The following is a 25,751-nucleotide window of genomic DNA, read 5'->3' as shown; positions in this document are numbered from 1 at the left end:
TTAATGGCTGAGTGAGTCAAGGCTGGAGGAAGTGGTTTTGCCAGTACAGTGTGTAGGAGGGGTGTTAAATTCTGGGGCTGCAGCTCCAGCAGCAGCTTCTCAATTTGACAAGTTGGTTTATTGATTGTGTCAGGGCCAACAGCTTCCTCTGCAGCCCAGTCTTGAGGCTGAAGATATTAGTAGCCAAGTGAGGAATGCCTTTACTAGGGTACGCAAAATTGGTTCAACTAAACTAAATGTTACAGATGATCACATGGGCCAGGTGCAGTGGCTCATGCCTGTCATCCCAGCACTTTGGGAGGCCGAGGTGGGAGGATCACTTGAAGTCAGGAGTTCAAGACCAGCCTGGCCAACATGGCAAAACTCCACCTCTGCTAAAAATACAAAAATTAGCCAGGCATGGTGGTGTGCACCTGTAACCCCAGCTACTCAGGAGGCTGAGGTGAGAGAATCACCCAGACTGGGTGATAGAGTGAGACTGTCTCAAAAAAAAAAAAAAAAAGGGCTCACATGACCGAGTGTGGTGGCTCATGACTATAATCCCAGCACTTTGAGAGACCAAGGCAGGAGGATCGCTTGAGCTCAGGAGTTCAACACAAGCCTTGTCAACATAGCAAGACCTATTCTCTACTAAAAAATATTAGCTGGGTGTGGTGGCGCATGCCTGTAGTGCCAGCTACATGGGAAGCTCAAGTGGGAGGATAGCTTGAGCCTAGGACATCATGGCTGCAGTGAGCCCTGATTGCCTCACTCCAGCCTGGGTTGGGACAGAGTGAGGCCCTGTCTAAAAAAAAAAGAGAGAGAGAGAGAGAAATACCATATGGCCATTTGGGGGTCTTCATGCTACTGAGCAATAGGCTCAAAGGAGGACCACTTAGTTGGAAGTGAAGTGCAAATATGGGAAGAGGGTTATGCATGTCAGTCAGATAAATGAAAGGATTACTAACTGTGGAGGTTATCTATGAACTGGCTTGCTCAACATCTATTTCATCTCCTTCTAGTGTACCTTTCTACTCTGCAGAGGCTGGAAAGGCAAAAATGATGGCTAAGACTTCCTTGCAGGTAAGCTTTCATCCATTTTAAAATTCTGCCTATCAGATATATTTGCTTGGGAATTGAAATCAGAATTGAGTGAGTGGGAAAAGAGGCAGGACGTAAAGCATCGATTTGCTGGTATAGGTTGTCATAGTGGAGGTGTGACTCTGGGGATAGAAGTGATAACAACAGCTTCATGATTTGATGAGCAGCTCCTTGTTGTGGTAGAAGCAGCCGTTCCTTTAACAGATCAGTTCTGGGATGTGACTCTGGGAGTCTTTTCTGGAAACTCAGTCTAGGGCCTGCTTTTCCAGCACCCCCAAGGATTCTGGAGAAGACTGTAACCACTAGGGCTGCACACAAGGAGGAAGTGTGATGTTGAGGAAGTGAGAAAAGCCCAGCCCAATGGAGCACAAAGGTTGAAACATAGGTTGGAGGTCAGCAGGGGCCAGATTGCTATAGGCCACTGGCCTTCTTGGCTCAACCTATGGCACTGTAAAGCCATGCTTTTGAAGGTGGAATACTGTTAACCAGCCCTTATCTTCAATCAGTTCACTATTTACTTACTTACTTTCTTTCTTTCTTTTTTCTTTTCTTTCCTTTTTTTTTTTTTTTTTTTGAGATGGAGTCTCGCTCTGTCACCCAGGCTGGAGTGCAGTGGTGCAATCTTGGCTCACTGCAACCTCTGCCTCCTGGATTCAAGCGATTCTCCTGCCTCAGCCTCCCAAGTAGCTGGGACTATAGGTATGCGCCACCATGCTAGGCTATTTTTGTATTTTTAGTAGAGATGGGGTTCATCAGGTTGACCAGGCTGGTCTGAAACTCCTGACCTCAGTTGATCTGCCTACCTCGGCCTCTCAAAGTGCTGGGATTACAGGCGTGAGCCACCATGCCCAGCCAGTTCAGTGTTTTCAACAGAAAGACATTACATTGCAGTGGTCAGTTTAGGCTAGATGTAAAGAGCACCTCCTTTTAGCAGGTGGTTTTAAGACTCAAAGGAAACGAGTGGCTAGTGTTAGAATGACTTTTAGGAGGAGGCCAACAGCCCACTTAGGGACTACATAGAGCAAGTCTTTCTTTCTTTTCTTTTCTTTTTTTTTTTTTTTTTTTTTTGAGATGGGGTTTCGGTCTTGTTGCCCAGGCTGGAGTGCAATGGCGCACCTCCGCCTCCCGGGTTCAAGGGATTCTCCTGCCTCAGCCCCCCGAGTAACTGGGATTACAGGCATGAGCCACCATGCCCAGCTAATTTTGTATTTTTGGTAGAGACGGGATTTTTCCATGTTGGTCAGGCTGGTCTCAAACTCCCGACCTCAGGTGATCCACCTGCCTTGGCCTCCTAAAGTGCTGGGATTACAGGCATGAGCCACCGCACGCAGCCTAGAGCAAGTCTTCCGTTGCAGCAGGAAACTGGACTGGATGGCCCTTCATGGACCAGGCACCCTGGTGATTCTGGACTTCCTCCCAGATTGGCCTCATCTCTCCATTGCTCTCACCTCTCTGTGGGATTTGACCCAGGGATACAAATGAATCTACCTCTTCATCTTTTCCATAGAGCATACTTCATGCTGTTTTCTACTTTAAGAATTTTTGCCCCAGAATAGCCATCTCACATCAGCCCCACCCTGGCCTGACTGCCCCACTCGTATTACAAATCTCTCAGCACATACCAGGCGTGGTGGCTTATACCTGTAATCCCAGCACTTTGGGAGGCTGAGGCAGGAGGATCACTTGAGCTCAGGAGTTCTAGATCAGCTTGGGCAACATAGGGAGACCCCATCTTTAGAAAAAAAATTAAAAATAAGCTGGACACAGTGGCATACATCTGTAGTCGCAAGTACTCAGGAGGCTGAGGTGGGAGGCTTGCTTGAGCCTAGGAGGTTGAGGCTGCAGTGAGCTGTGATTGCACCACTGCACTCCAGCCTGGGCAACAGAGTAAGACCCTGTCTCCAAAAAAAAAAAAAAGAAAAAATCTAAGCACTATTATGAAAGCAGATTTCTCCTTTGTGCTTGAAATAAACAGGGCCTAAAAGAATCCCTCTTTCCATATATCTTACTCCAAAGGCCTTCCCCTGTGGGTAACTCACCTCCTATCCTTCCTTCTGCAATAATCCAGCCCTCCTCTGCCTTTTTATAAAGTGTTGTACATCTTTGCATATTTGTATTTGTGTATCTGATCTGTCCCCCAAACAAGGGGCTTCTCAAAGCCTGGGGGTCTCTCAGGATAGAGGCTAACACAGTTTGGATGTTTGTCCCCACCCAGATCTCATGTTGAAATGTAGTTCCCAATATTGGAGGTGGAGACTGGTGGGAACTGTTTGGATCATGGAGGCGGATCCCTCAAGAATGGCTTGGGCCACCCCTTTGGTGATGAGTGAGCTCTCACTCTGAGATCTCTTGCTTGTTCCTCTTTTCTCCATGTGATGTGCCTGCTCCCTCTCCACCTTCCACTATGACTAAGCTTCCTGAGGCCTCCCTAGAAGCCGAGCATACGCTGGCACCACGCTTTCTGTAAAGCCTGCAGAACCATGAGGCTATTAAACCTCTTTTCTTTATAAACTACACAGTCTCAGGTATTTCCTTATAGCAGTGCAAGAACAGCCTAATACAGAGGCTGTCTCTTCCTTCAGACTGAGAACCCCTGGAGAATATGAAATGGTCTTTCCCATCAGACAGGAAACTCCCAGCATCTCATACTCCTCTGTCTCTCCACATCCCACGCCAGAAAGATGCAAGAAACTTCAGTTTAAAACAAATGGGGAGTTCCCAGACACAGAAGATGAGCAGGGACATCCTCTGAGAGGAAAACTCTGGTGGCTTCAGGGGAATAAAAGCAAGTCCCCACTCCTCTCCTCTCCTGCGCTGAAAACTCAGAGCAGGCTGGGCGTGGTGGCTCATGCCTGTAATCCTAGCACTTTGGGAGGCCAAAGTGGATCAGTTGAGCTCAGGAGTTTCAGACCAGCCTGGGCAACATAGTGAAATCTCGTATGTATTAAAACAAACAAACAAACCACCAAAATTCAGAGGGGACAGAGGAGGTGGCATACTGCTGTCCTTCTTGTTCCCCTACCATGTAGCACAGGGCCTGTGGAATGGAAGGGGCTCTGTCAATGTGTGTTGAGTGATGGACTGGATGAATAAATGGTACATCTGTGTGCCTAGGGGGCCCATTCCAGACACCAGGTAGTAAGGCAGCCAGATGAGTTCTAGGCCTGGCCTTCGAGAGACTCTGAGCTGATGGACAAGCTGCTTGTCTGGGCCCCAATCAACTCACCACTGGACAGATCTCTGAGAGATCTGTGGCCCCAAGTTTCTAGAGCCCAGGCCTTACTACTGAGAAGATCCATGGACGTGGGGAAGCACCTACTCATAGTCCCTCAGAGAGTCTGTGTTTGGTTTACAGTGAAGCCAGGTGTAGTGCCATGTGCCTGTAGTTCTAGCTACTCTGGAGGCTGAGGTGGGAGGATGGGAGCCCGGGAGTTCAAGGCTGCAGTGAGCTATGATCACGCCACTGTACTCCAGCCCAGGCAACAGAGTGAGACCACCTCCCTAAAAAAATAAAAATGAAGATGAAAATGAAAAAAACCAAAAGAGTTTGATTTTCTCACAACAAATAGGTGCCCCGGTTAATGCTGGCCGCCCATTCCATCATTTTTTCAGTCGACTTTCTGAGTCTATCAAACTGTAGTAAATTCTCCTTTGGCTCCAGGATAGAGCCAGGATCTTCTCCAGTCAAATGTCTCTGAGGCCAGCTGGGGTCAGTGGAAACTGTGGGGAGAGGGATGGGGAAGAGCAGGTTCTATCTTTGCTCACATCCTGGAGTTGTTTCTGACCTGCTCAGGAGAGGCTGCCCGCCCTGGAACTGGACTTTTCCTTGGCTTTAAGATGTGAAGTCAGGCAGCTGGAAGGACAGACACCTCATCTGACCACTGTTCTCTGGACCAAAGGCAGGATGAGCAGGGTAGGTGCAGAGGCTGCAGTTGGAAACTTGAAACCCTTGCCTGGAAAATGAAGAGCCAGGCCCTGATTTGGAATGAATATGCTTAAAATAAAAATAATTATGCAGAGTTGGAGGAGCTTTTAACACAGATGGAGCTCAATCATCCCAATGTATTGATGGAGAAACAGGCTCAGCAAGTTCATGGCAGAAATGGGGCTCCAATCCTCTGTGAGGCTTCGCCTGGAGCCCTAGCTATCAGGGAACATGAAATCTGTCCAGTGCAACCACCTTCTCTCATCATGTTTGCCACCTCCTTAAGACTCTCCTTCAAGTAAGCAGCATGTTCTTACTGACCACAAAGTAGCCATTTTCGGGGTGACTCTGGCAGTGACCTTGATTGTCTCTAGAATGCAAAATGCACTTGACTTGTGCAAATACCAACACTTAGTGGCCCTTTGACTGCCAGGGAGTATTATGGACTTTTCGCTGAGTTTCACTTGGACATACGAACTTCTGATCTCAACTGACTCATTTAGCTGGAGCAGGGAATCCCAATGCCTTTGGAAATAGCAAATGGATATGACTCAGGATGAAACATCAGTGGAAACAGACCTTTCAAGATTGATTTTTTAAAAAATATAACTACTGGTTAGCATAGTCATAAAATTAGATAGTTCTTCCTCCTTATTTAGAAAACAGAATACAGACCGAGTGTGGTGGCTCATGCCTATAATCCCAGCACTTTGGAAGGCTGAGGCCGGCAGATGATTTGAGGTCAGGAGTACGAGACCAGCCTGACAAACATGGTGAAACCCTGTCTCTACTAAAAATACAAAAAATTAGGTGGGCATGGTGGTGCATACCTGTAGTCCCAGCTACATGGGAGGCTGAGGTGGGAGGATCGCTTGAACCTGGGAGGCGGAGGTTGCAGTGAGCTGAGATCATGCCACTGTACTTTAGCCTGGGTGACAGAGCGAGACTCCATCTCAAAAAAGGAAAAAAAAAAAACCAAACAAAAAAAACCAGAATACAAGGTCAGGCATGTAACTCACACCTGTAATCCCAGCACTTTGGGAGGCCAAGGTGGGAGGATTACTTGAGGCCAGGAGTTCAAGGCCAGCCTGGCCAACATAGTAAGACCCTGTCTCTACAATAAAAGAAAAAGAAAGAAAACAGAGTAGAAAGGGTGGAGTCTGGGTCTCCAGTCTTGTTTGTCTGCTTGTAGGTCCTGCTATTCCAAGTGTGGACAATGTACCAGCCCCATGGGAATCACCAGGGAGCTTGTTAAAAATATAAAAATCTCAGGCTTTCCCCCAGACCTGGTAGATCACAACCTGTATTTTAGCAAGATCCCCCAGTTGACTTGTAGACACAGGAAAATTTGAGATGTACTTCCTGAGAGCACCAAAACATGTCAAACACAAAATAGACCTGAAACAAAGGAAGAAAATAAAGTATTTACCATGCTTGCATTGTAATGAGAATGCATGCAATAACTTCAGGGCATTTATGACAATAGGAATTCTTTTTAAATTAATAGATGGTTCTTTTTAGAACAGCTTTAGAGTTACAGAAGAATTGTATAAAGTTCCCATATACTGCTCCCTTATCCCAACACATACACAGATTTTCCTCCTATTAACATCATGAATTAGTGTGGCACACTTGTTAAAATTACTGACTCAATATTGATATATTATTATTAAAGCCCATAGTATACATTAAGGTTCACCTTTGTGATGCACAGTTCTATGGGTTTTGACAAATGCATAATGTCATGTATCCACCATCACCATATCCTACAGAACAGTTTCACTGCCCTGAAAATTCTCTGTGCTCTGCCTGTTCATCCCTCTGTCCTCCCAAACCCCTGGCAACCACTGATCTTTCTACTGTCTCTATAGTTTTGATTATTCCAGGATGTCATATAGCTGGAGTTACACAGTATATATCCTTTTCAGATTGAATTAATTTATGCCTTTATGTTCCTCCATGTCTTTTTGTGATTTGATAGCTTCTTTCTTTTTGATAGCTTATTTCTTATACTACTGCTAAACAGCATCCCATTGTACGGTTGTATCACAGTTTGTTTATACATTCATCTATTGAAAAACCTTTTGGTTGCTTCCATTTTGGGAAAATGATGAATAAGGCTGCTGTAAACATTTGTGTGCAGGTTTTTGAGTGAACATAAATTTTCAGCTCTGTTGGGTAAATACTTAGCAGTACAATTGCTGGATCAAATGGTAACACTATATTTAGCTTTGTAAGAAACTGTCATATTGGAGCAGGGTGTGGTGGCATGCACCTGTAGTCCCAGCTACTCAGGAGGCTGAGGCAGGAGGGATTTCATGGGCCGAGGAGTTTGAGACTGGAGTATGCTATAATCACAGTTGTGAATAGCCACTGCACACACGCACAAAAGAAACTGTCAAACTGTCTTCCAAAGTGGCTGTGCCATTTTGAATTTCCACTGGCATTGAATGAGAGCCCCTGTTCCACATCCTTGGCAGCATTTTGTGGTGTTAACGTTTTGGATTTTAGCCATTCTAATAGGTATGTCATGGTTATTTTGATTTGCAATTTCTAATGACATATGATATTGAATGTGTTTTCATATGCTTACCTGTCATCTGTATGTCTTCTTTGGTGAAGTGTCTGTTCAGATCTTTTGCTCATTTTTTAATTGAGTTATTCGTTTTCTTATTTTTGAGTTTTAGGAGTTCACTGTATATTTTGGACACAAGTCCTTTATCAGATATGTGTTTTGGAAGCATTTCTCTTAGTCTGTGGCTTTTATATTGTTCACAAAGCAGAAGTTTCATATTTTAATAAAGTACAACTTAACATTTATTTTCCCAGCTCCACATTCAGTGGTATCATGTTGGTAACTTGGGATTAGCCATATTGTGGGTATTTACGCTGAAGAAATTGGCAGACTCTACAAATCAGGGATTTCCACCTTCCTTACAAGAGTTGATTGTTAAACCTTTTTATAGCACACGACTGCCTCCTACGAACTTTCTATTGAATCATTCCAGTTGGTCCATTACTTTAGTTATAACTTTTCTATGTACCAGAGAAGCTTTTTGTTTTGTGTACATGTGTAAGATATTGGTATTTTATTTTTCTTTTGATTTAATTGCTCTTGGCAAGGCATGGTAGCTCATGCCTATAATTCCAGCACTTCGGGAGGCAGAGGCAGGAGGACTGCTTGAGGCCAGGAGTTCCAGAGCAGCCAGAGCAACATAGCAAGACCTCATCTCTAAAAAGAAAAAAAAATTAGTCAGCTGTGGTAACATGTGCATGTAGTCCGAGCTACTTGGGAGGCTTAGGTGGCAGGATCTTTTGAGCTGAGTAGTTCGAGATGGTAGTGAGCCATTATCACACCACTGCATTCCAGCCTGAGTGACAGAGTGAGACCTTGTCTTTTTTTTTTTTTTTTTTTTTTGAGACAGGGTCACACTCTGTCACCCAGGCTGCAGTGCAGTAGCATGATCATGGCTCACTGCAGCCTCTGCCTGTGAGGCTCAAGCAATCCTCCCGCCTTAGCCTCCCAAGTAGCTGGGACTACACGTGCACACCGCCATGCCCAAGTAATTTTTGAATTTTGGGTAGAGATGGAGTCTCCCTATATTGCCTAGGCTAGTCTCCAAATCCTGGGCTCAAGTGATCCCACCTCAGTCTCCCAAAGTACTGAAGTACTGAGATTACAGGTGTGAGCCATCTCACCCAGGAAGACCCTATCTCTTGGAAAAAAAAGAATAACCAAAATATGTCTAAAGAAGAGAGAAGAGGGATTTTCCTTAGTATATATGAAGACTTAAAAAAAAATTACAGTAATTAGGCCAGGTTTGGTGGCTCACACCTGTAATTCCAGCACTTTGGGAGGCCGAGGCGGGCAGATTGCCGGAGCTCAGGAGTTTGAGACCAGCTTGGGCAACACGGTGAAACTCTGTCTTTACAAAAAAACAAAAAATTAGCCAGGTGTGGTGGTGTACATTTGTAGTCCCAGCTACTCGGGAGGCTGAGGCAGGAGAATTCCTTGAACCTGGGAGGCAGAGGTTGCAGTGAGCAGAGATTGCACTGCTGCACTCCAGCCTGGGTGACAGAGTGAGACTTTGTCTCAAAAAAAAAAAAATTATAGTAATTAGGCAGAGTGATATTAGGGCAAGTGTAGAAAAATAGATCAAAGCAACATAAAGGAAGCCCAGAAATAGATCTAAGCATAGGTGGAAACTTATGTGATAAAGAAAACATTAAAATCAGAGGGGAGGCCGGGCACGGTGGCTCATGCCTGTAATCCCGGCACTTTGAGAGGCTGAGGCAGGTGGATCTCCTGAGGTAAGGAGTTCATGACCAGCCTGGCCAATATGGTGGAACCTCATTTCTACTAAAAATACAAAAATTAGCCAGGCATGGTGGCAGGCGCCTGTAATCCCAGCTTCTCCGGAGGCTAAGGCAGGAGAATCGCTTGAACCCGGGAGTGGAGGTTGCAGTGAACCAAGATCGTGCCATTGCACTCCAGCCTGGGCGACAAGAGCGAGACTCCGTCTCAAAAAAAATAAATAAAAAATAAATACATAAAAATAAAATAAAATCAGAGGGGAAACATTGGTCTATTCAACAAAAGGTGTTGGAATCATTGACTTTCCTTATGGGTAAATAAAACTAAATTTCTGCCTCATGCTACACATGAAAATAAACTCCAAATGGATTAAAGGATTAAAGCCCTAAGTGTAAAACCCTGAAATTTAGAACCAATAGAAGAAAGATATCGAGAAAAATATTGTTAAACTCACGATCAGAGAGTCATGCAGGACTTTGCAAACAAGGTACTAAACATTACTGATTGATAACTTGCATGGCATGAAAGTTAAAAGTGGTGGTTTTTTTTTTTTTTTTTTGAGACGGAGTCTTATTCTGTTGCCCAGGCTGGAGTGCAATGGCACAATCTCTGCTCACTGTAACCTCCGCCTCCTGGGTTCAAGCAATTCTCCTGCCTCAGCCTCCTGAGTAGCTGGGATTACAGGCATGTGCCACCACGCCTGGCTAATTTTATATTTTTAATAGAGACCGGGTTTCTCCATGTTGGTCAGGCTGGTCTCGAACTCCCGACCTCAGCTGATCCACCCACCTCGGCCTCCCAAAGTGCTGGGATTACAGGAGTGAGCCAAAACGCCCGGCCAAAAGTTTTTATATTATAAAAATGCCATAAATAAAAGACAACTGGCATGCTTACAGAATATATTTGCAACATATATAGCAAACACTTGTTGTCTTGTCTTCCAATATGTTGCCTCCTGGAAGCCGCTGATACAGAAGCCTGAGGGAACACACTCCCCCTACCTCCTTCTCCAACACAGCAGAGCCAGGAAGGACCCGGATGGAAGTTAGGACAAAGAGGCCCAGAATTGGCACAGATACCAACAGACCATCCGTTGAAGAAGAAATCCAAATGGCCACAAGGTGGATGTAAAAATGCTCAGTTGCACCAACAGCCAGGGGAAGCAAGGGAAAACAATGATACACAGTTTTATACTCATCAGATTGGGAAGAATTGACAAATGTGATATTATCGAGTGCTGGCTATGGTGCCGCTAGGAATGTAAACTGGCACATCCATTGAAGAGAGTATTTTGGGAATGACTAGTAGCGTTGAAAATGTGCACGCCCCTCATCGGACCTATGCAATATTCTTACAAAAAACATTTAACCTGATAATCATGAGGAAGCAACAGGCAAATCCAAATTGGTGAGTATTCTGCAAGACAACCGGTCTGGATTCAAGAGCATCAATGTCGTTTTAAAAAAGAAACCAGATTAAGTCTGGGCGTGGTGGCTCACACCTGTAATTCCAGCACTTTGGAAGGCTGAGACAGGTGGATCATTTGAACTCAGGAGTTTGAGACGAGACTGGGCAACATGGTGAAACCCCGTTTCTACAAAAAATTATCCAGGCATGGTGGCATGTGCCTGTGGTCCCAGCTACTGGGAGGATCGCTTAAGCCCAGGAAGCTGAGGCTGCAGTGAGCTGAGACTGCACCACTGCACTCCAGCCTGGGTGACAGAGTGAGACCTCAGCTCAAACAAGAAAGAAAGAAAGAAAGAAACCAGATTAAAGAACTTTCTAGATTAAAGGACACCAAAGAGCCACAACAATTAGATGCAATGCCTGATTCTTGTTTGGATTCTGGATCGGAAAAAAGCCAACAAATTGGATATAAAAACCATTATTGGGACAATAGGGGAAATTTATATATCAGATAGTTTTACTGTATACTAGATACAGTATTGTGTTCATGTTCTTGTCCCTGCCAAGACTGATGAGCCCCCATGGACTCAGACAGTCAAGATTCTTAGCAGGCTGTCAGAGCCTGAACAAGGTTCTGAGCCCAGGACTAAGGTAGGGGTTACTTCGGGCTGAGGGGATTAGCAAAGGCTTGTGAAGTGGCTAAAGCCGTGACCTGGATATTTCAGGACTCAAATCCACCCGCATTGGAATTCTCTGGGTGACTGCCCAGCCCCTTTGGCAGGACAGCCAGCCACAGGCCCTGATTGTGCAGGACTTCCTGCCCCTGCAAAGGCAGTCGGGGGCTGAGCAGGGTTCTACCCGGCTGGGTTCAGGCAGAAGTTTTTCCTCCCCACCTCCGGGTTTGTCCTCATCATCGGTCACTCCCATTCACAGCTTTAAGACTCTGGAGGCCAAGAATTTGACTTCCCCCAGATCCATGGTCTGTGGATACCAATGTTCTGACTGGAGACGGGGAGCCAGCGAGATCCGGGGCTCCAGGGTCTGCCCAAGGAAGTTGCTCATGGGAGCAGACCTCTAGAGCAGGATTTGAGGCCAGGTCCAAGAGGTTAGTTACTGATGGGGGCTGCATAAATTGGGGGTTGTGGAGGGACGCCAGCTGGGAGGGAGAGACTGGAGAAGGGGGTATGTGGAGAGCCCAAGAGGAGGCCCAGGGAGAGGTGGGCAGGCACAGCCTCTGTTGAAGGAGTCTCTCTAAGGCTGCTAGGGTCCTTCACCTGTCATTGTCAGGCCTGAAGAGCGGGCTCTTAAGGAGGCCAGGCCACACCTCAAGGGAAGATGGAGGTTACCGGAAGGTCATACCTAAAATTACGGGCAAAACCAGGGAGAGTTATGAATAGGCTGAGTTAGGACTTGTGTTTACGTTAATCTGAGGCCTTGCTTGGATTTCTTTTTAACCTAAACCACAGGCAAATATTCCCCTTTAGGGAGAGAACTCGCCGACATCTATTTAACATCCCTTAACTGTTGAGAGCGTCCACTGTGTGCCAGACACTTCGGTACACACAGAAAGAAACCCAGAGGAGGGTAAGATGCCCTTATAGGGAGATCTTTCTCCTCCCTTCCTCCATCTCTCTCTCTCTCTCGCTTCCCTCTCTGAAGACGGTCTAGCTTTGGGCTAAGTATACGTGGCCTCGGGAGTCAAATGGATCAGGACAACTCCCAGCTTTGTCACTAACTAGCTGGGCACAGGTGCGAGCCATTTTTTTTTCTCCAAGCCTCAGTGTCCCAATCTGCAAAGTGCATATGATAGTAATATCTACCTCATAGGGTCACCCTAGGGATAAAATGAGAGAAGCCCCATAAAGAACTTAGTGTGGTATCTGGGCTCAATAAAGCATCAGCCATTTTTATTAGTCATTCAACAAACATTTTTTCCTAGGACCCAATCTGTGCCATACAGAGTGCTAGGTGCTGCCAGGGAGAGATAAATGAGACACCCTCAAGGATTCACAGTCTAGTTTGTTCATTTGTTGATTGATTTCATCAATAAATATGTATCATGCCTTACACTGAGCATTGGAGATGTCAAAGTATTAATAAAAGACAGTGTCCCTGTCTGCAGGTTGCTCACAGCCTGGTGGGAGAGACATTGCAACACAATATGATTGGTGCTGTGAAGAGAGAGAGCACATGGTACTGGGAGAGCTCAGAGCAGGGGGTTGATCCAGTTTGGGGCAGGGCGATGGATTCACAAGACATTTTGGCAAAGGTAGATCCAGCTTCCATGTTTCCCAGCTCACAGGTGCGCTCCTACCCTGGGGCCTTTGTACTTGCTCTTCCCTCTGCCTGGAGCTTTCTTCCCCTAGGATGTCCCCATAGCTTGCTCCTTAACCTCCTTCATGGCTTTACTCAAGTGTCACCTCCCCAGCAAGACCTTTCTTGGCCACCCTGTTTAAAGTGGTCACTCCAGCCCAGTGCAGTGGCTCATGCCTGTAATCCCAGCACTTTGGGAGGCCAAGGTGGGTGGATCACTTAAGGCCAGAAGATCGAGACCAATCTGGCCAACGTGGTAAAACCCTGTCTCTACTAAAAATACAAAAATTAGCCAGGCATGATAGTGCACAGCTGTAATCCCATCTACTCGGGAGGCTGAGGCAGAAGAATCGCTTGAACCCGGGAGGCAGAGGTTGCAGTGAGCTGAGATCGCACCACTGCGCTCCAGCCTGGGCAACAGAGCAAGACGTCTCAATAAATAAATAAATAAAATGGCCACTCCCACCATCAACAGTCCTGGTCCCCATCCCCAAACACACACACTCAGCACTCCCACCCTGCTCCCTGCTTTGTTTTTCTCCATTGCATCGATCACCACCTGACAAGCTGTACATTTTACTTATTCACTTGTCTATTTCTGTCTTCTCCCTCCAGAATGCAAGCTCTGCCCTGAGGGTAGGGTTCTCAGCTGTTTTGCTCTCTGCTGTATCCCCAGTGTCTAGAACAGTGCCTGGCACATAATAGGTGCTTGCTAAATAGTTATTGAATGATAGGTATGTTAAGTTTACAAAGATGAGTAGGAGTTGAGTAAGACAAGAAAGGGAGGGAATAACAGATGAAAAGGAACAGGGGGAGGGAGAGAGAGACAGAGAAAGAAAGAGAGAGAGATTGAAATTAGTGAGTTTAAGAAACTAAAAGCCTTCACATCCAGCTTCTTCCCAGGAATGCTTTAGGGGTGTTATAAGGCAAGGCTGGAGTAGGTGGGGGGCTAAGTTGTGCGGGACCATGTCTTGTGAGGGGAGACAGGTGCCTCTGACTTGGGTGGATGTGCTATGTGCTGTTACAGACGTTAGGAAGATTGACCCAGGAAAAAAGGAGGAAGCCATGAAGTCTGCTGGGGAGGTATCAGGGAAGGTGTCTCAAAAGAGGAGGCACCTCCTCTTAGGGCCAGGGAAAGAGTTCCAATGTTATTCTAGACGTGACGGACATTCTGAAGGCCTGTTCCCACGTCCCCTATCCTAACAGACAGACACTGGGTTAGAAACTTTTCGGTGCTTGCACTGGTGGATTTCACTTTCCATTTGGTCCTCGTAGTGCCTAACGGGACCTCTGCCCACAAAATTGCTCAAGAAAGATTTGCTGGGTTGGATTGGGATTAAGGCAGGTGGAGTGGCCTTGAATTGTAGATGATTCAGGTTCATGAGCCTAGAATATTGGGCACCATCTGTGATCTTACCAGGCAGAGTGACAGCCTTTCCTAGGGTTTCTCCCTCCTCAAAAAAAGAAGGGACATTACCATGTGGAAAAACAAGTAGGCTTTAACCAGTTAGAAAAAGAGAGTGGAGAGCATTTTAGGTGGAGGAAAAACAACAGAAACAAAGACAGAAAGGAAGGTTAGTTCATGGGAGATTTCTTAAGAGTGAACAGTTTAATGGATTACATTTTTCAAAGATAAAACATGTATTTGCTATGAAGTTGGTGTGTGGATTGCCTTCTTAGCCAAAGTTATGGTGAAAGTTGAACTTGAGCCTGTTATTAACCAATAGTTGTAACATATGTATAAGCTGCATGTGCATGCTAGGCTGACACCCAGATAGAACTAGCAGTGTGTATCTTTACAGGAAGCTGCCAATTTACAGCCTGGCTGAAACCCACATGGGGCTGCTTCTACTTCCAGATTTAATTGGTTCATCCATCCCATCATTCTTTTATTCCACAAATAATTATCAGCCACCAGATATGCATTAGGGGCCGGGTGCAGTGGCTCACACCTGTAATCCCAGCATTTTGGGAGGCAGAGGCAGGCAGATCACTTGAGGTTGGGAGTTCGAGACCAGCCTGGCCAACATGGTGAAACCCCGTCTCTGTGAAAAACACAAAAATTAGCCCAGAGTGGTAATCCCAGCTACTCAAGAGGCTGAGGCAGGCGAATCACTTAAGCCTGAGAGGCGGAGGTTGCAGTGAGCTGAGATCACACCATTGCACTCCAGCCTGGGCGACAGAGGGAGGCTCCGTCTAAAAAAAAAGAAGATATGCATTAGGCCCTCTGCTACCTGCTAATAATATAACAAAGAACAAGACGAACATGTTTCCTGCCCTCAAATGCCTATATTCTAGGGGAAGGCATAAGGCGCATGAGCCATAAACAAGCAAGTAAAAGAGAGTTAAAGATGATGGTCGGTGCCATGGAGGGGAAAAACAGGGTGACCTTGGGTAGGTAGTCAGGGGAGGCCTCCTGGAGAAGGTGGCATTTAAGATGAGACCTGGAGGATAAAGAATCAAGGACTAAGTATTCTAGGCAGGGGGAGCAGGAAATGCAAAAGCTGTTGTTGGAAAAGCTCAGAGAGTTCAAGAATAAGTCAATTCGAGAGCACAGAATGTCAGAGCCTGTGGGCATCCTGGAGCCCATGCACTTCTGTCATGCTGGTCATTGCTCTTACAACATATCTGGACATGACTCTGGCCTGCATAAAATGTTGCAGGGAGGGGACCCTACAGGGCAGGGAGCACAAAATAGTTGATAGCTCTCTCCATGTTACGGAGCAACTGAAGGGCTTATGAGTTTTCTTTGTTTTTGAACCTTGGCAAAATGTAATTTTAAAAACATTTTTTACAGGATAGAACCGAGGCTTCATAACTGACAAAGCTGACTTCATGAGCTTTGACAGATCTCGTCTGCATTTTAAGTGTTTCCAACACTTAAAGATTAAGTTCCTTTTCCTGAGAAGTCGAGCGGGGGCATAGCCCACCCACTCAGTGCCCACTTCCCATGCGACATTTCTTTTCCTAAGAAGTAGCAAATAAAAAGTGCCTTCCGGGGAGAGGAAACTCACCACTCCCAAGACAGCTCATTCAATTCCCAGGACACATGAGCTGTTAGAAAAACGTTCTTGGATCGAGCCAAAATCTGACTGCCTAGCGCGTCCGTGCCTGGTGGGTGTTGGTTCCGCAATCTGGAGCCACATAGGACAGTTCTGATTCCTCCTACTCCCCACAGCCCTTCAGAGATTTGGAGACAGACTGGGTACCCCCAGCCACCTTCCAAACCCAAGTCAGCCCCAGTTCCCTCCCTTCTGTCTCCTGTGATCCAGACACCTCCTAAGCCTGCTCACATGGGGGCCCAGGGCCAGGCACATCCCTCTGGGTGTGGCCTGCTAGAAGCCCTCGTTCTGGGCACCACACTCCTGCCATCACCACCAAAGACGACCACTGCCTCTGTGATGTGACTAGTACTGGGTTTGGGGGTCACGCATGTGATTGCTGAGCTGTGTTACCCACCCTGTCCTTGTGCCTTTCAGCTTTGGGGGTCTTTGGACAGGGCCTGTTTACTCTCTTCTTATTGAACTCAGGTTATCTTGTTCTTGATCAAGCTCAGGATAAGATCAGGACAAGATCAAGATCCAACCTCCTTAGCCTGCCCCCCAAGGGCCTTTGTGACCTACCCAGCTCCATCTCTTTGGCCAGTCCTTCCCACCATTCCTGAATTCCTACTAAACACTTGAAGAAAGTTTCTGAGCAGTCACTTGGGGGCATATCCCACCATCCTATTAAAAATAACCAATATTTATTGAGACCTTACTATGTGCCTAAACACCTATTGTGTATCAACTCAGAACATAGAGATGAGACAGGTACAATTATTTACCCAATTATTCATGATGGTGAACTAAGGCACAGAGCAGTTAAGAAACTTGCCAGAGGTCACACAGCTAATAAGTGGTGGTTCCAGGGCATGGGCACCATGCATCTAGCCTCAGTCCATGGTGTGCAGTTTGTATTGGCTTATGAGGGCTGACCAGAGATTCCTCCAGGCAGAGAGCAATTGTGAGACAGATCGGACTTAAGACTGTAAGGAGTGGTTAAGGACTAGGGCAGAGCAAAACACATACCACATCTATGGGGGCAGCTACTTCTTGGCAATGGCCAATTGTTGCCTGTAGGAGTCCAGACCCAGGATTCCTAGATCTTTTAAAAAGAAACTGGAAATGGAAATGTGGAAATGTGGATTTCCTTCTCTTTTTTTTTTTTTTTTTTGAGACAAAGTCTCACTTTGTCCCCCAGGATGGTGTGCAGTGGCGCAACCTCGGCTCACTGCAACCCCTGCCTCCCGGGTTCAAGCAATTCTCCTGCCTCAGCCTCCCAAGCAGCTAGGATTACAGGCACTCGCCACCACACCCGGCTGATTTTTGTACTTTTTAGTAGAGACGGGGTTTCACCACATTGGCCAGGCTGGTCTCGAACTCCTGATCTCAATTCAGGCCTGCCTCGGGCTCCCAAAGTGCTGGGATCACAGGCGTAAGACACTGTGCCTGGCCTGGAAATGTGGATTTCTGTCTAAGATCTCTTAGCATTTATACGTTGGCAGCTAATTCCATTTTGTTTTTTTTTAAAGCACCGTGTAGATCAAGCAAAGCATTTCCTAGGGCTGTATGGAGCCCTGGGCTGAAAGTTTATAACCAAAAATCCAGTTCCACTCATCAGCAATTATTGGAACACTGAACCAACTTAACCAACTGTAACTCAGCTCTCACTTTTCCACCTTGTTTATAAGGAAACCACGTGACACTCTGGTTAGATGTCTTGTGAAAATCCCAATCATTATGTCCTTACTGGGTCTCAACCCTTTTTTTGTAAAGAATACGGATTTGACAGGCAGATGGGTCAGGTGTACGATTCTGGGTCCTCCTTTTACTAGTGGTGTGACCTTGGACGAGGTACCTAACATCTGCCCCTCTGTTTCCTTGCTTACACATTGGGATCATAATGCCCCATGAGATTTTGTGAAGATTAAGGAATACTGTGAATGTTGAACTTGCCTTGCACTTGTGGCATGGCAAATGTTCATTAAAGACCGAGTTCTTCCCTCATTCCTTTCTGAGCCATCAGCCGTGTAATCCCCTCCAACAGGAAATGCCAGAGTGGACAGCATATCAGATGAGTTCTATAACATTCCAGAGACAGGTAAGCTCCCTGTGGAAAGAAGGATCATGGAAGACTTCCTGGAGGAGGAGGACTTGATGTAGATTTTCTGCCAATGAGCCCTGGGTAATCCTGTTCCATGTGCCAGCAAACCATTTGACAAGGCCAGGGATATCTCTGCAGCTTAGGTTCTCAAGGTGAGGGAGTGTCCAGGTTTCCATGGCTACCCTTGGCAGGGCTTTAGCCCTGGGGCGAGCCTGCCTGTGATAGACCCAGCAAATGACAAAGAACAAGTGTGTTTATGTGATGTTTATTTTGTTCTACAAATACTTCTTGAGGATCCATAATGGATCAGACATCGTTCTAGGTGCTGGGATCAGAGAAGAATTTTGCCCTCAAGAGGCCTCCATTCAATTGGACATGGAAGTGGCTGGGGCGTATTTAATCACTGAAGTGTGAATGGTTGGATCAATTACCAAGAAAGGGGAACCGGGAAGGACTCGGTTTTGAGGGGACAGTGAGTTTAGTTCTGAGGTTCCCAAGGGTTATTGGGATAGAATATCAGACTCACTCTATCTATCTATCTATCTATCTATCTATCTATCTATCCATCCATCCATCCATCTCTGTGTAACCATATTTGACGTGTGGACTGGCCAGTGGGGTGAGAATGGAGCTGGAGCCAAAGGAGTCATGCATTCACTCAGCAAACTCTTACTGAGCACCTACTATGTGCCAAGTGTTGGGTTACAGAGGCGAAGCAGACACAGAGCCTACCCTCATGGAGTTCTCAGTTTACTGGAAAGACATAATCACAATAATATTTATGGTAGTTATGACTTATTGAGCACCTACAGGGTGCCAGGCACTGTCCTGGGCCCTTCTGCCTGACTTATCTCATTGAATTATCAGTGTTACTAAGCGAGGCTGGTTCTATGATTATCCTATTTTACACAGATAAAACTGAGACCCAAAGAGGAGAAAAAGCTGGTTCAGGTGACACAGGTGGTCACAGCTGAGACACAGATTTGAATACACGTCTCTCCTACGTTGGATCTTGGATCTGACATTGTGCTTTCTCCTGGTTCCTGTATTCAGTCATTCCTTCATTAAGCATTGTTTGTTGAGTCAAAGCTAGGGCCAAACTGCTCTGTCCGGGACACCCCCAGATGCCTGCATAGAAATACGAGCTAAATCCCTGAACTCGGAAGAGCTCATCCAGAGAGTGGCTGAGACAGAGAAGGGCAACTCCAGAGGGCAGGTCCCACAAACACACCTGCATTTGGGGAGCCAATAGAGATGGGACGGGGGGATTAGCCACAGGAGGGCAGCCGGCACAGTGCAGCCTTGTGAAGCCTGGAGGGAGAGAGAATTTTGAGAAGGAGGAGGTGGACTTCAAGATGAGTGCCCTGAGGGACTGAGGAGGTGACCCCCAAGCTTGGGCTATGCCAGGCTTTGGGGGTCCCTGAGGGCAAGCTCAAGGATGCAGCAGATGCCAGGCGGTGAAGGGTTCAGAGTGGGGGATGACGAAGGGCAGGCTTCTCTGTTTAGAAATTTAGCTTTTAGAGAAAAAAAGAAGTAGAATTGTCACTAGAGACAAGGGATTATTTTTTTCCTTTTTGTGGCTTGGTTTTGTTTGGTTGAGAATGGCGGGGCAGGTGTGTGTTCGTAGGTGGAGGAGGAAACTGGTTGAGAAGGAGAAATGAAAATACAGGACGGGGAGAGGACTCTTCCCCACAGCTCTGATCACCGCCAGACACCATCTATGTTTACTTCTGTCTTCACAATCTGTTTCCCACCAGCCACAAGGGCAGCTCTACGAAGGCACAAGTTCTGTCTCATTCACCGTGGGATCCCAGTGCCTGGCACGTAGTAGACACTTCATAAATATTTTTGATATTGAGTTGAATTCACAGGGTTCTTCGAGAGCCCAGTGGTTAGTCCTAGGAAGAGAAGGGTTCATGGGGGCCTTAAGGAGGGGCTTCTCTCTGATGCTACTGTGACAAGAGAGAGGGAGAGAAAAAGAAGTCAACAGCAAGGCGAGGCAGGAGCCAAAAATCCAAGTCTTTGGCGGGGTACAGTGGCTCATGCCTGTCATCCCAGGACTTTGGGAGGCACGGATGAGAGGATCACTTGACCCCAGGAATTCGAGACTAGCCTGGGCAACATGGTGGGACCCCGACTCTACAAAAAATGCAGAAAGAAATTAGCCAGGCATGGTGGTGCCCACTGTAGTCTCAGCTACTCGAGAGGCAGAGGCAGGAGAGAAGATGGCTTGAGCCCAGGAGGCTGCAGTGAGCTGTGATTGTGCCTCTGCACTCCAGCCTGGGGCACAGAGACAGACGCTGTCTCAAAAAAAAAAAAACAAAAAAAAAACAAAAAACAATCCAAGTCTTCTCAAAAAAGTGTGTGGGGGGTGGTGGCGTGAGGGGTGGAATTAACAGAAGTAGAAAATGGAGAATACTAGTAGCTACCTATGTCCTGTGAGAACACTCTAGAAGGTGAGCTGTCATTGATTTATTAGCATTACTCTGCATTTGCTATGGCTCTAAGTTATACATTTATAAATTCATTTAATCCTAACAACAGCTCTCTGAGGCAAATGAGATTCAGTCAGCCCTGAGGTGATGTGGCTAGCGGTGAGGAAGCCAGGATTTGAACCCAGGACTTGGAGCTGATATAGAGCCTGTGATGTTACCCACTGGGCCACACACTTCCCCAACTGACATTAGTTTATATGCCTTATTTTTATTTTTATGTATTCATTTATTCATTAATAGAGACAGGGGCTTGCTGTGTTGCTCAGGCTAGACTGCAGTGGTGCAATCATAGTTCACTGTAACCTTGACCTCCTGGGCTCGGGCCATCCTCCCACCTGAGCCTCCCAGGGTGAGCCATTGTGCCTGACCCACATGTGCCTTGTTTTATGTAGTACATTCCTCACCAGGAGCCTCTGGGTTTGGAGGGGCTCATAATTCTCATGTTTCACATTAAGAACAGAGAAATGTAGTGACTTGTCCAGGGTCACACAGATACTAAGTGGCTGAGCTGGGACTCCAGCTTGCATCTCTCTAACCGCAAGCCTAGCGCTTTCCCCTTCCCTGAGGGAAGAACTGTAGGAAGTTAGCACAGAGTCAGCTGCCAAAAAAGGGCTACCACCTGGACGTGGTGGGCAATGTTCTGTGGTGTTTCTGCAGGCATCTCCTGAGTCACCCCAGCTCAGGAACGGGGCAGAAAAAGTTGAGAGTTGGCAAGTTAGGAACAAGAGGAAGAGGACAGGGACAAAGCTTCAAGTCCAGGAGCGGGGCCGCCTGTCTTCCCTGGCTGTTCCTGGGTTGAGGCTGAGCGAGACAGGATAAAATCTGAGCAGGAGCCCACGGCTGGGGGACTTGGCAAAGACCCAGTGTGGTGGGTGGGAGGGAGGCTGTGCCCTGGAGGGGGATTCCAGGGTTCCTGTTCTTGGTGGGGAAGAGCCCTGGATTGTGGGTGGCCCAAGCCCGACTCTGATCACTGTCTCTCCTGATAGCCACCTGGCCACTGTGACCTGCTTCAGAAAAGAGCTGCTTCTGTGGCAGTAATCCCAGCACTTTGGGAGTGTGAGGTGGGTGGATCACTTGAGGTCAGGAGTTCGAGACCAGCCTGACCAACATGGTAAAACCCCGTCTCTACTAAAAATACAAAAATTAGCCAGGCGTAGTGGCGTGTGCCTGTAATCCTAGATACTTAGGAGTTTGAGGCAGGACAATTGTTTGAACCAGGGAGGCAGAGGCTGCAGTGATCTGAGATAGGGCTACTGCCCTCCAGTCTGGGCAAAAGAGCCAGACTTCATCTCAAAAAAACAACCAAAATAAAAAACTGCTTCTGAATACACAGTGGAAAAAAATCCCCAGGGGTCATGCCAGGGTGAGGGGAAGTAGGACTTCCTATGTGAGTTACCAGAAATCTTGGAGCTGGCCCACACAGGAGTGTGGGAGGTGACAGAGAGGTCTTTAAAACCAGGCGGGCCCAGCCCCGGCCTCTTCTGTGGGCCTGAGGACGGAGAAAAGGTCTCACTGGTGAGGAATCTCATCTTTGGGGCTGCTTTGCCTGAGGGAGGTGTGGAGAGCAGGGTCGAGAGAGGGGCTATGAGAGGAGACACCTGGCCCCCTTGATCAGGGGAGCAGGGCTCGGAGAGGAGTGAACCCCCATCACCTCTCTCACAGACAGCAGGAGGGCTCAGCGGCACCTTCTGTGCAGTGAGGCTCCGCACTGTGCATTCTTTCCAGCCAGGAGACGTGAACTGGGAGGTCCTGGAGCTGCTGCATGTGGACTTGGGGGACCCGTCCCTTGGCGACCTGGCCACGTCCTGGCCTCCACATCTTCCTTTGGGCTGTCCGTCTCTATTCTCTCTCCTCTCATTACTGCAACCGCTGCCCTCCTCTGAAATTCTCTCGCGGCTATGCGCTTCCTCTCTGTGGTCGTTTGATTAAAATAGCTGAGCCCACGTCCTCCTCCTGGGGCCCGCTTAGGGCTCTACTGAGTGGAGTGGCTCTCCACTCTTCGGGGCAGCCACTCCATGCCTCTGCCACCTCCACCATGAAACTGCTTTTTTACTCTTTCCAGGGTGTTCTCAAATGCACCTGGGAGGTTGGTTTTCTCCAGGTGTGGGGAGGCCAACAGATCAAGAAATGATTGCCATTTAAAAGATAGCTTGTTATTTACAGCTCCCAGAAGAAGGCGTGCTTCCCACCCAGGGCCATGCAGGAAGTGCCAGGTCGGCAGGTCAGGAGAAGCCACGGGAAGCATCGCCCAGGGCCTTTGCTGTGATCTCTGGGAAAGGCTGGTAGGGCAGGGGACACAGTTTAGGACCGGCCAGTTTGAATCATGTCAGTGGAACTCCAGGCTTCCCTAGTAATCCAGTGTCTGGCCCTGGGGTGATTTAGGGCAGGAGAAACCTTGGCTTGCAGTGTGTGAGGGAAAGGTGGCCTGGGTGTGCCAAGGGACTGGTTGTGTCAGCAGTGGGACGTATCCATATAGGCCTCAGCATCCTCAGTTCTTGCATCCTCAGAAGAAATAATTCTCATGCCTGTAATCCCAGCACTTTGGGAGGCCGAGGTGGGCAGATCCTGAGGTCAGGAGATTGAGACCATCCTGGCTAACATGGTGAAACCCATCTCTATTAAAAATACAAAAAATTAGCTGGGCATGGTGGCGGGCGCCTGTAATCTCAGCTACTCGGGAGGCTGAGGCAGGAGAATCACTTGAACCTGGGAGGCGGAGGTTGCAGTGAGCCGAGATGGTGCCACTGCACTCCAGCCTGGAGACAGAGTGAGACAAAAAAAAGAATTCAACTGAGGGGCATAAGGCAGAAGGAGAGACTGAGGCAAGTTTCACAGCAGAAGTGAAAGCTTATTAAAAAGCTTTAGAACAGGGATGAAAAGAAGTAAAGTACACTTGGACGAGGAGCCAACCAGGCGACTTGAGAGATTCAGGAGTTCTGTTTGACCTTTGACTTGGGGTTTTACACATTGGCATACTTCCGGGGTCTCGTTTTCCTTATCCCCTGATTCTTCCCTTGGGTTGGTGGGGTGGGCTGTCCGCACGCTCAGTGACCTGCCAGCACTTGGGAGGGAGCATGCACAGTGTGTTTACCGGAGTTGTACACATGCTCCCTTGAGGCGTTCTTCCCTTACCAGCCGAACGTCCCTAGCAGGTCATATACCAGTTAAACGCCGCCATTTTGCCTCTTCATGCGCATGTGTGAGCCCACTGACCCAACTCCTGAGATCTTACTGGAAGCTGCTGATCACCCGCTTCAGGTGTTCCTGTTTATTGGGAGACTGCCTTTCCCTGGTGCTGGCTGTGACCAGTTATTATTTTAGAGAGATGGTTAACAATTGCCTGCCCATCACCTGATGGTTGTCTGACATTCCTGCCCTGCTCCTGTCTGACCAGCTACCTACTGTCACAGTCGGTCTGCATATGAAAGGCATGCTCACAGAGGAGCCATTTGAGGTGTCTAGGAATTAACTAGCCCTGGAAGGAGCAGGCTGTCTCTGGCCTCCAACATGTCAAAGCATCCTAAAATATAGAAAAGCAAAAGCATGTTTAGTGCCCAGGGATGCTCAGAGGCAGTGGAGTAGAGTCAGTCAAAGAAATAGATTCACAGTCCTGGGCTAAACCCTTGGGGAACTCACTTCACCTGCCTGAGCCTCAATTTCCTTATCTGTAAAATCAACAACTGTTATTCATTGAACAAGTGACTGTTTAAAAGGACAGACACCGGGCCTGCCAAGGTCATTGATGGGTTTAGAGAGATAGTGGATAGTGCTTGGCACACCAGAGGTGCTCAGTGAGTGGCAGTTGGTGTCCTTGTGCCGCAGCTCCAGGGAGCAGCAGAGAAAGATTGGTGTGGAATGGTGGGGTCTAGGGCCATTTCTTTGGCTGTTTGGAGCCCTTGGAGCAGAGGCTATGGGTGGACAGGAATGTTCTTGGGATTCAGAGTTGCTGCTGGACAAGGGTTGTCCCAGAGGCCAGCTGTGGACAGCACCCTCAGGAATGTTCTTGGAACTCAAAGTTGCTACTGGACAAGGGCTGGCCTGCCAGCCCAGTAGCCAGGAACCCCGGGGAGTCTGAAGCATGTTTGGAGGCCAGGTCTTGGGAGGTGCCAGGGGTTCAGGTAGAGCTCTGGCACAAGCGACTGTTCAACTCAGGGACTTGAGACAACAGAGCACTGAAGGGGAGAGCCCCGGGCCTGCCCAGCTGTGGACAAACAAGGACTTTGGATCCTGGGAAGAAGGGAATCAGGCAGCTGCCGGCAAGGAACCTCTGAGAAGCCAAATTAGAATCAGGTGCTGGCCTGAGACACATGGAATTTCCTGGACTCTAGGCTGGCAATGGCTGTTTTTACCAAAGACAGATTCTAAGAAGTGAAGCCAAGGGCTCTGGCCTGAGAGGTAGAGCATGAGAAGGAACAAACACAGACCCCTCAAAGGATTCATGCCTCTGGGAAGGGAGGCTGTGTGGTGCAGTGAGGGGCACAGAAGGACGGGGCTCGAATCCAGCCTCCACTGCTTAATGGTTGTGTGACTTCTGGCAAGGTCCCTGAGCTTTCTGAGCCTCAACTTTCCCAGTGGCAAAATGAGGACAGTAATACCTACCCTGCAGCACTCTTGTGAGCCCCCAGGGTTGACTTATTCTTTAGGTAGACACAGTGCCTGGGTCCCAGGAGAGTGTCTTAATTTTATAAATTCTTTTAAAATCAAGAGGAAGGAAATGAACATAATAATGAATATATAATAATAAATCCAGCTTGGATTATATTTTTCTTTATAGCATCATAGTTGTCAAAAATAATTGTGTGAATATAGATATAAATACAAAGATATATCAGAAAGATGCCTACAAAGGCAAAAGTGCTTGGGGCCCATAAGAGCCATAACCAGGCCCTGAAAGCCACTGGCACATTGTGGGTGCCCAGGCTTCACTGCTGAGCACCTCCTCTGGGCCAGGCACTATTCTCAGTGGTAGAATAGAGGGGTGCATCCACCCAGCCTCTGCCTGCAAAGAACCATCAGGGTAGACATCCTTGAAAACAGGCAACTACAGCACTGTGAGCTAAAAGGAGTATGA

The 25,751-nt window shown here is 47.4% G+C and overlaps 2 protein-coding genes across 8 annotated transcripts in view; both read left to right on the top strand.

The window, feature by feature from the left end:
• The window catches only part of PLA2G2F (phospholipase A2 group IIF), a 137,059-nt gene that overhangs the window by 38,368 nt on the left and 72,940 nt on the right, over positions 1-25,751 (top strand). For all 3 annotated transcript variants that reach the window (XM_054503245.1, XM_054503256.1, XM_054503273.1), the window contains one exon: positions 1,002-1,062. The gene's annotated coding sequence lies outside the window, so the exon portion shown is untranslated. The remainder of the gene's footprint in view (positions 1-1,001; positions 1,063-25,751) is intronic.
• Positions 1-25,751, top strand: part of PLA2G5 (phospholipase A2 group V) — a 71,747-nt gene that overhangs the window by 38,367 nt on the left and 7,629 nt on the right. For 2 of the 5 annotated variants that reach the window (XR_008504878.1, XM_063658919.1), the window contains exons 2-3: positions 1,002-1,062; positions 10,283-11,832. The gene's annotated coding sequence lies outside the window, so the exon portion shown is untranslated. Of the gene's footprint in view, positions 1-1,001; positions 1,063-10,282; positions 11,833-22,168; positions 22,196-25,751 lie in introns of those variants that run through there. The other 3 variants (XM_054503303.1, XM_054503314.1, XM_054503310.1) reach the window with 2 other exon arrangements.

This window comes from Pongo pygmaeus, chromosome 1, assembly GCF_028885625.2.
Source record: "Pongo pygmaeus isolate AG05252 chromosome 1, NHGRI_mPonPyg2-v2.0_pri, whole genome shotgun sequence".
In the NCBI taxonomy this organism is placed as follows: domain Eukaryota; kingdom Metazoa; phylum Chordata; class Mammalia; order Primates; family Hominidae; genus Pongo; species Pongo pygmaeus.
This window is presented reverse-complemented; position numbering and strand designations above follow the sequence as displayed.